Source organism: Dreissena polymorpha, chromosome 5 (genome assembly GCF_020536995.1).
Source record: "Dreissena polymorpha isolate Duluth1 chromosome 5, UMN_Dpol_1.0, whole genome shotgun sequence".
NCBI lineage: Eukaryota > Metazoa > Mollusca > Bivalvia > Myida > Dreissenidae > Dreissena > Dreissena polymorpha.
In genome coordinates, this window is record NC_068359.1 from 67,269,006 (window position 1) to 67,280,674 (window position 11,669).

At 31.9% G+C, this 11,669-nt stretch overlaps 1 long non-coding RNA gene across 1 annotated transcript; it reads right to left on the reverse strand.

Annotated features, from left to right (window-relative positions):
* Positions 1-5,452: 5,452 nt before the first annotated feature.
* Positions 5,453-10,029, reverse strand: LOC127832197 (uncharacterized). The gene is made up of 2 exons (XR_008026735.1): positions 9,803-10,029; positions 5,453-6,814 (listed from the first exon to the last, which is right to left on the reverse strand). It is a non-coding gene; the product is annotated as an uncharacterized LOC127832197 (long non-coding RNA).
* Positions 10,030-11,669: the final 1,640 nt, after the last annotated feature.

An 11,669-nucleotide genomic window follows, 5' to 3' on the forward strand; every position in this document is an offset into this window, starting at 1 on the left:
CAACAACACAACATATACGCACGGCATCGGCATCTAGAGGACGAACGACCACAAAATCCAAAAACGTTAATGCACTCTCAAATGTCCTCAATAACACTATGAAAAACAAAACTACACAAGGACCGCCGACGCCACGTGCAACGCAAAGAAACCGCTCCGCTTCTATAAATAGAAACACGGGGAAACCCAAACTCAATACACCACCCAAAGATGTAAACAATTCGATTCCAATAAACACACCAAATGCTGGGACAAACCAGGAACACCCACGCACAGCACAATAGGAAATACAGGAGAAAAATGGACTCGATTTCTGCCTTTGGAATATTCAAGGATTAATTGGAAGAAGATTTGACAAATTAAACAACAGTGAAGAAGTGCAATCATTATTTTTGAATAAAGACATAATTTTGTTAACAGAGACTTGGTTGAACAAACTCCACAATTGCACAGTGGACGGCTTTTCACATTTTATACTGAACAGAACTAACAAGCATAAAAATGCAAAAAGAGACAGTGGTGGACTTATTATATATGTTAGAAATAATCTAAAACAAAATGTAGAATTGCTTAAATATAAAAATGATAGAATAATTTGGTTAAAAATAGATAAGTCTGTTTTCAATTCTGAAAATGATGTATTTGTATGTCTTTTATACAATGTACCAACTGGCAGTGCGAGAGAAGTGTATGATGATGAAAACATTTATGATTCATTAATACAAGATATTGTAGAATTTAATGCTATATATGAAAACAAAACTAGCTTTATTATTACAGGTGATTTTAATTCCAGAACTGGGAATCGCAATGACTTTGTAAATGATGAATACCTGCATAACTTAAATATGATGCCTGATGATTACAGTATAGATGTATTCTTGCCGCGAAACAGTCAAGACAAAATTGTAAACGAAAATGGCAAATTGTTAATTGACTTCTGTAAACAAACAGGCCTCCGTATCATGAATGGTCGTGTATGTGAAGACTCGCACTTAGGTCGGTACACATGTATAAAGGACGCTGGTTGCAGTGTTGTTGACTATGTACTATGTATGCCAGAAATGATACCAAAGTTCACACAATTCTCAATATCAGATCCAAGCATAGAATCAGATCACTGCAAAATAGAATTTTCCATTAAAACTGAACACAGAAACGCGGAATTAAATATAAACAGCGAAAATGAACCAAGAAACTTACCGCAAATAGATCATACTTTTATATGGGATGAAAATAAAAGATTATTTTTTATCAATAACCTTGAATCTGAAGAAATAACACATGAATTACACAATCTAACCTCAAATATAGACACAATTACCCAATCTTCAGAAATTGATAATAATCTTGAAACATTTTGCAACTTATTAAACAAAACTTGCTCACCATTAAAAAAACCCATCAAAAACAGAAATAAACAGACAAAAACACAGAAAAGTTGGTTTGACAATGAATGTAAACAAAAACAGACAGATTTTTACGAAACCCTCAATAATTACAGATCTGATAATAGTGACGAAAACAGGAAAAATATGGTACAAGTCAGGTCACAATACAAATCACTCGTAAGATCAAAAAAGTTCAAACACGATAGAAAAAATACAGAAAAACTAATTAATGCTAGAATGAACAACGCAAAGGACTACTGGAAACTATTAAAAAGCTTATGTACAAATAACACATCTACAATATAAAGAAGTGAAACTCCAGCTGCTGGAGCAGTATTGAATAACACATGATACCTTTGCTAGATATTTTAAAGCAGTAAACTGTCCAGACTCAACATTCTACCAAGCAGATGAAGACACCCTACATTTTAATGAAAGATATGTTAAAGGGGAATTCAATATTATGTTTGAAGAACTAAACATTGAAATAAGCAATGATGAAATACTTAAAGCATGTAAAGAGTTGAAAAATAATAGATCAGGAGGACCAGACTACTTCATAAACGAATTTTTCAAATACGGCATAAATAATCTTCTTATAACTATTTAAGTAAATTATTTAATAAGATCTTCAATTTAAACTACTTCCCACAAAAATGGTCAAACGGTTTCATAATACCACTGCATAAAAAAGGAGACATAAACAATCCAGAGAATTATAGAGGAATTACACTACTAAGCACACTCGGAAAACTATTCACAAGAATCCTCAATAATAGACTTAATGCATGGGCCGAAAATTACAGTGTTTACGTAGAAGCACAAGCCGGTTTCCGATCAAACATGTGTACTACTGATAATATTTTTATTCTTCACGCGGTGATACAACAAATGTTAAATAACAACAAGAAATTATTTGTCTGTTTTGTCGATTACACAAAGGCGTTCGACTTACTAGTAAGAGAAAATATATGGCACAAACTTATCAAACTAGGCATCAGAGGTAAAATGTTAGACATCATCACATCGCTTTACTCAAATGTTAAATCATACATTAAATTTAATAACTGCTTAAGTGAAAGCTTTATATGCAACCTCGGGGTCCGCCAAGGAGACTGTTTGTCACCGTTTCTATTTGCAATGTATATAAACGACCTTGAAGAGACATTGATATTAAAAGGCCACAACGGAATAAGTATCCACATGCTCAAACTATTCTTACTCTTATATGCTGCCTGATGATATAACAATAATGTCAGAAAATGAACAAGACCTTCAGCATGGATTAGACATTTTATATCAATATTGTAATCAATGGAAATTGAAGCTGAATGTTCAGAAAACAAAAGTTTTAATATTCAAAAAAGGAGGAAGAAACCCAAGGGGACAACATTTTCTATACGGCAACCAAGAACTTGAAATTGACACAAATTTTCAATATTTGGGAATAACATTTTCCTCAAAAGGATCCTTCAACCTAACATTCGATAAACTTGCAGGACAGGGCCTAAAAGCAATATTTAAACTAAGATCATATTTATATAAATTCATTGATATCTCAATTGAACACTCGTTATCGCTATTCAATAAACTAATAACACCAATTCTGAATTATGCAAGTGAGGTTTGGGGTTTCAATAACAGTAAAAGATTAGAGACGATACACTTAAAATTTTGCAAACAGCTTTTAGGAGTTAAGTTACAAACACAAAATATCTTTATATACAGCGAACTTGGGCGATTTCCTCTAAAATGCAGCATTGTAGCTAATATTATTCGATACTGGTTCAAAATCTTAAAATGCCCAGAGACCAAACTAATCAAAATCACATATAAAATGATGTTGATAGAACTAGAAGCTAACCCAAACAAACCATCTTGGGTGAAATCACTAAAAGAATGTCTAGAACAATTAGGCTTTTTTCATGTATGGCTAAATCAGGGTGTTGAAAAAGAAGACTTATTCATGTCATCTCTAAAACAAAGAGCACAAGATATTTTCTTGCAAAACTTAAACAATGAACTCCACATGTCCTCAAGAGCATCAACTTATATACTTTTCCACAACTTTGGCTACAAAAACTATCTCAACAGTTTAAATATAAAAAAATACCGACAAGCTTTCACACGTCTCAGGACATCATCACACAGATTCGCTGTAGAAACAGGAAGGTGGCACAAACCAAACAAAATACCAAGAAACGAACGAAAATGCCTATCTTGCAATACACTAGAAGATGAATTCCACTTTTTATTAGAATGCCCACTTTACAAGGAAATAAGAAAATTACACATTAAAAAATACTATTGGAAACATCCAAACATAATTAAATTTTCAGAACTAATGTCCGCAAACAACAATGGTATACTAAAAAACCTAGGAATATATATACATAAATCACTGGTGTTAAGAGAAAATATATACTCACAGAATTAGTTATTAATCATCTATTACATAAAATAAATATAATTATACTCACAACCATGCGAGCCTGGCAAACCCGTCAATATGTGAAATGGCAATCCAGCTTTTCTATGTTTTCACAGCCTCTTATTACAGCAACGATGAAAACACACACCACTATTTTTTAACCAAATTAGTACAAAAACAATTTGTGTCAAGAAACAGTAGTGGAACCTGAAATTGAAAAAGACAAAAATACACTGGTATTACAAAAAGATACAACATAAAACACAATTATGTTTATTAGGTGTATTGCAAACATAAGAATCAAATAAACATCAATAGTAAACATCATATTTTATTAACATGTAAGCCAGTATATGTATATTGCTCATTTTTATGTAGGTGTACATGTATGTATCTAAGTTTATACAGGGACCTATACAAACAAAGGGATTAGCAACCTCGCGATATCCCGTTACAGCACGCAAAATAAACCGGTGCGCGAGATCAGGGACCTATACTTTAATCTCGATCGATTGGTCCCGGTGTAGCGATAATAAACCGGTGCGCGAGATTTGATAATCTCGATCGATTGGTCCCTGTGTAGCGATAATGCGGCTACACGATATCGATTGCGAGGGATTTCGCTTATTTAACGCGTTACGTTTTTTCGGATTCAAATTATATTATGTTAAATAAACAAGTACCTATTCGTTTAATTGTTGCGTTGTTGATCTCAAAATCAATCATTAATTAGTCTTATTATTACGCAGTATGTCAAATGGGCACCCAATTATCGGACTCTTTGATGAATATTAATTGCCGGTTGTTTCGCCAGGGTTAAATTGCCGTTGTTTATCGCACGTATGTGCATGTAAAAAAGACCGGTCTTTTAATAGAATTAAAATGTTACCATGTTTTGTTTAAAATAGCAACATTATCAAGACTGCAAACAACTCAAAATGTATAATTGTTCTTTTAACCTCCGACGCAGCAAATTTTCGAATGTCATTTTGAAATTTATTTGGACTCCCTTAAGTCATAGTGAACGTTGGAATTCATGGAATTTACTGAAAATGTCTTCTAAACATAAAAATTTCCTTTCATGGGATGACGACATAGATTTAGATTTGGTATAAGGTTATTATACTGATGATGAGGCAAACAATAAATCGCAAGCAAGCACGAAAGAGCTGTGCTATATTTGTCCTGTTTGTGGTGCGGAGTATAAAAGTGTATCTGGATTTCGAGGTCATGTCATAAAAAAACATTAACAGAATTTACGAGGTAATAAATATTGGATGCATTTTTTTAGTTCTGCATTTTGCGTACAAACCAAACAAAAAACAAGAAAGGTTTTCGTGTTTTAGTAGTTCTATATATATATATATATATATATATATATATATATATATATATATATATATATATATATATATATATATATATATATATATATATATATACTCATGTTTTATTCGTTTTATTATCATATATATCTCGAACAATCAATATATAAAACAACATTAATAAATCAAATCCTCGCACATGCAAGTAAGATATCCAAAACAGTGGACACATGATACGGTGTAATTATGATGAGACAATTGAATCAGGCATTTACAGTTACTACTAAATAGTGTGTACAAAGGAGTTTAGTGTTTTATTCCTTTAATTATTTTCAAAGAAATGAATATAAAACGTGTTGTAGAATGGTTTTAACAAAATTATGGACAAAGATTTAAATGCAGTTAATAGAACATAAAAGTTTATTCTGACTTAAGCATGTTAAGCTAATCGTCATTTACATTACATTTACAATAACAGCATGCTTTTGAAGTAAATACAAATCATGCATCACTTCGAAAAAGTTCCTATTACAATATAAGGAATAAACATGTTTTCGTGAGAATGTTAATATTGTTAATACATAGTGACCTGTCTGTACCAAAGTTCATAAGTGAAAAATATAATTATTAAATGACTTTTTTTAAACAAGAATTACATACATTAATATAAAATTAGGACACATATAAGAAAAAAATATGATCCCTGCATATAACTGCATAAAGTATATACTTGGATTGTTTTTTCATTCGTAATTTTTTTTTTAGAAATATAGAATTGAGTAATACTGACAATGTAAAAGCTGTATGATATACCTCTACCTATGCTACACTTAATTGTAGTTAAGTATAAGTAAAATCCCTGTGTTGACAACCTATACTAAAGCAAAACTATAGTTTATGTATAGCGATATGGTTCCTTAGAGTATATAAAGTACAATCATTTTATTTAGAGAGAAATCTATAAGTAAAATTAATAACTCCATCTATATAAACTAGTTAATTTCATTTATCTATATCCCTACATCGACTATCTATGCGAAAAAAAAATAATTGAAAATTCCACCTCAGGATTTCCTATGCAGACATCAAATTTTAACAGTCTTTCCTATAACACCAGAACATAAGCAACGCGATTGATATGTTGTGGCAGTCCAGTCCATATTTGGTGAGATCTCCGAATGCATTTCCGATGCACATAGACAGAGCACGTAAAATCACTCTTAATTTCAACCGATAACTTGATTGCTGTCAGACTGTCATTTGCGTACAACTGTAACATTTGAATTGATTGCTCTAATTCCTTTACAACGAACTGAGATGAAAAATTTTGCAGTTTAAGTTCCACAGCAAAGTCTGAGAAGGTTGTCGTCTCCACCTCCATTTCTAGAAGCCCTGAACTACATTCCATCACATCAGCTTCAGGCTTATCATTGTTTGTCTCCTGGAAGGAGTCAAGCTCATATGTGGAGTCTTCATCAATAGCATAACTATGATCACTTGTGAACTGCACATTTTCACTTTCTGACTGGGTAGAAGAATCTGTTGTAGCTTTAATGTTCACCAGGGGTTCACTGGCAACATGGTTTTCTTCCTTTGGCTGTTCAGATGTTATGTAGTGGTACTTGCGTTTCACCGTAAGGGATCCTCTTTTGCGTTTTCTATGCATTCTAAAAGCATAAAACAAAACATATTCTAAAAATCAGTTAATAAAATGTTTACACAGTCACCATCATTTATTGAAAACATGGCTTGCCACCATAGGAAGACTAATAGACTATGCCACCTTTTTCCACATTTTTCGAAACGTTAACGCAAAACCTAAACGCAAAGTGTGACGGAATTTCAGACGACCAGACAGATGGACATAAAAATGTACTTAGTTGTATCAACATATTAATAAAATTAATTGAAATATTTATGTAAGAATTCCGATTTTTTGCATTAATTGAATAACAATTATCTACACATTTCAGAAATTCTTAATAGAAGCATTAACAACGTGGAAACAAACTCTTGAAAATATCTCAGAATAAATGTTTTCTCCAATGATAAAGAAATATGACCTTTGCAATTTTTCTATTTTTTTTCTATAATAATAGTTATTAAATTTATATTTAAAAAAAAATGGTCAAACATTCTGTGAATGAGAACGATTATATGTCTCGTGTTTTGAGTAAACTTGGCATAATGCATGTGCGTAAAGTGTCGTCCCAGATTAGCCTGTGCAGTCCGCACAGGCTAATAAGGACGACACTTTCCACTTTTATGACATTTTTTGTTGAAATGAAATCTCTTCTTAGCAAATATCATTGAAAATTCCACCTCAGGATTTCCTATGCAGACATCAATTTTTTTTTTCAAAAAAATGCATTTAAAATATGCACCATACATTTCATTGAAATGTAACATTGGTACAAACACAAACAATAATAGAGCTTGTATTGATCAATCCCTAAGAAAAAGCGGAGACAAATGTTAATCTCAATTGTTTTTTTTAATTAATTGATTAAGGACTAATATTGTATCATCATTGAGCTTATACAAATCAAGAACTTTGCAAATAATGCAAATTAAATGTACACCACACAATGCACTGAAGTGTACAATTTGCTAATCCTTAGCATGCTGGGAAATTTGTCGTCTGCTAAAGTGTTGTCTGCTGAATTTCTAAAATTAGCATTTTCTTAGATTTTTTTCACAGAATACTTTCAGAATAGCAAACAGTTTGAATCCTGATGAGACGCCACGTTCTGTGGCGTCTCATCTGGGTCCAAACAGTTTGCAAAGGCCTTTAAAGTTTGATTCCAGCGCTGAAAGGGTTACGATACCAACATGAATAATATAGGGCTAGTATTTACAGAGCCTTGGCCCTTACGCAAAAAGCAATGACATATGTATACAAAACTGAAAGCGGTCTAACAATTAAAAAATGACTAAAGTTATACATGTGTATTGTCCTTTAGCTTATACAAAGTTATGAGTTAGTAAATAATGCAAATTAAATGTGAAACACACAATGCATTGAAGTGTCACATATCTAAAGATACCAACATGATTATCATAGGTCAATTATTGACCGAGCCTTTTGAAAAGAGCATTGACATACACATTCAAAACCGAGACTGGTTAAAAAAAAATGACTAAAATTGTATAATCTCTGAGCTAATACAAAATTATGCCTTTGCAATTCATGTAAATAAAATGTGCACCACACAGTTTATTGAAGTGTAACATTTGCAAAAATACCAACATGATCAAAATAGTGCTACTATTGATGGAGTCTATTGAAAAAAGCCTCAACATATGTTGATAACACGTTTAACTAAAAAAATTGAAAAATAACTGAAATTATATCATCTTGGAGCTAATACAAAATTATGCCTTTGCAAATAATACAAATAAAATTAGCATCACACAATGCGTTGAAATGTAATGTTTGTAAAGATACCCATAAGATTAATATAGGGCTAGTATTGACTGAGCCTTTCGAAAAGAGCCACGACATATGTTGATCAAACTGATAGTGATAACAAAATAAAAACAATTACTAAAATGGTATTATCTTAGAGCTAACACAAAATTATGCCTTTGCAAATAATGCAAATTAAATTTGCACCACACAATGCATTGAAATGCAACGTTTGTAAAGACACCAACATGATATATATAGGGCTAGTATTGACTGAGCCTTTCAAAAAAGAGCCACGACATATGTTGATGAAACTGATAGTGGTAAAAAAATAAAAAAATGACTAAAATTGTATTGCTTTTGTGCTAATTCAAAATCATGAATTTGCAAATAATACAAATAAAATTAGCATCACTCAATACGTTGAAATGTAATGTTTGTAAAGATACCAGTAAGATTAATATAGGGCTAGTATTGACTGAGCCTTTCGAAAAGAGCCACGACATATGTTGATCAAACTGATAGTGATTACAAAATAAAAAATGACTAAAGTTGTATAATCTTTGAGCTAATACAAAATTATGCCTCTGCAAATAATACAAATAAAATTAGCATCACTCAATGCGTTGAAATGTAATGTTTGTAAAGATACCCATAAGATTAATATAGGGCTAGTATTGACTGAGCCTTTCAAAAATAGTTAGGCATATGTTGATGAAACTGAAAGTGGTAAAATATAAAAAAATGACTAAAATTGTATTGCCTTTGTGCTCATTCAAAATCATGAATTTGTAAATAATACAAATAAAATTAGCATCACTCAATGCGTTAAAATGTAATGTTTGTAAAGATACCCATAAGATTAATATAGGGCTAGTATTGACTGAGCCTTTCAAAAAGAGCCACGACATATGTTGATGAAACTGATAGTGGTAAAAATTAAAAAATGACTTAAATTGTATTGCCTTTGTGCTCATTTAAAATCATGAATTTGCTAACAATACAAATAAAATTAGCATCACACAATGCGTTGAAATGTAACGTTTGTAAGAATACAAAATACAATAGTATAGAGCTTTATTTGACCAAGCCTTTTGAAAAAAGCCACGACACACGTTTCTCGAATTATGGAAGTGTAAACAATGATACGCATGATTTGGTGAAAATACCCACCGTTGTTTTATAAGTAAATACAAAGCATAGTCGAAAACAAATGAAACAATAAGATGTATCAAACTCAACAAACCTTTGCAATGAATACTTCTGTGTTGGCAACACTTGGTTAATTTGTACTCTTATTATTTCTCGATTGCTTTGTCACGGTCTCGCTTTGTCAAAATGGCGGCTGTTAAAATTTGCCTCGAAGCGCGAAGTCTCGTTGGGTCGCAAGTCTCGTTCCCTTTTGCGTAACAACGCGATAGCTTGTTCTTCGGTTCAGTGAGTGTCTCATCCCTTTGTTTGTATAGGTCCCTGGTTTATAACAGTTGTCCATCATATACCATGCTATTTTATTCTATGTTGTTACTAAAACTTACAAAATGTGCATAATCTGTAAGGTTTTCTTATTGGTGAACGCAAATACAATGCATTTGTTTACCACATATCAAATAACAATCGATAAATGTGTGCTCTAATTGTCTAAATGTGTAACTTTTAAATCTTCAAAAATTGTTAGCATGATGAATTGGCCATCACATATCAAGCCACTCAATTGTATCATTAGTATATACATATAGCTCCATCATGTGTAGTAACCTAATTCCTCGAATTAGATTACTTAAATAAACTTGAGTCATGAGCAGACCTATTATTATTAAATAAAAGTTGGTCAATTTTACACATGCGCCTCAACCTAACGTTTTGATTTCGGGTTAGGTTGTCAAGCTTGTAAAACTGTACCACACTTACAACGTTGACTTACCATGATAAAATCCATTTAACTGTATCCACGACGGTAGTTAATCCGATTATTTCCAGACACATTTGATGATTTCTCCAATTATAAATCAATTGTGTAACGGAAGCACGAGTTGATATATCGGATATTAATATCGTTATGAGCTTGAACATGAAAGGCTACACAACACCAACATCAATCGCAAAATACACATGCACCAATTACATCACCAACGTTGTAAAAATACTATATGATACTTTGTGTATATATATATGTATATGTATGTGTTTATATATATATATATATATAAGCGTGTGTGTATGTGTGTGTAAATAACAAATGTTATTTTGTAAACTGTTAAACATGTATGTAAATATATATGTAAATAACTTTTACTGATAAATGCACCTGATATGTACATGTACCTGAAATCAAACACTATAGCATGCCTACGTGAGTTTTTCTATATTTTTGGCTCTCTAACAAGGAATATACAATCTAACCCCCCCCCCCCAAAAAAAAAAAAGGCTACCTAGATTTAATATCCATTTTTGGTTAACTCAACTTTGTGTGTCAAATATATACTAAATATACCGTTCATATTTAAATCAAAGACCTACAGATAACACAGATTGGAATCTCTCGTCTCCGCTATAGCGATATGCGATAATATCTATCGGCGGACGCGGGTCACGTGACATTGATTTTGGAGATGCCGGTGTACCTGTAGATTATTCCCTGTTCCAGCTGCTGTCGGCCATTTTCTTATAAAGCAAACAATTATTCTTCGTAATTAGTCGTTAATATTTGATGTCGTAGGGTATTCTGAGCATGATCTGGTTAGTTTATATTATTTTGATATTGTTATTAACAATATTAATGTGTTAATTAGTGTTTTTAGCGCTCGGTTGTCAGTTTGCAGAGCAATGAATGCCTGAAAGCGCAACGTTACGAACTTTACGTAGTGAGCAAAGTCGGTCTCCGAAAAAAGACATATTGAATATTTTTTGTGTGATTAGAAATAAGTATTTATTTTCTGTCTTGATAATTCTTTAGGTTTTGGTAGTTATTATTCTAATTAATTATTAATTTATCGGAATTTGAAAGAGAACACTGGATTCGTTCATTTTCGATAATTTTTGAAAAATTGAAAGGCCCGAAGCATTTTTCTATAAACTTCTTCATTAAGCATCACATATTGATAACGTAAGATTTT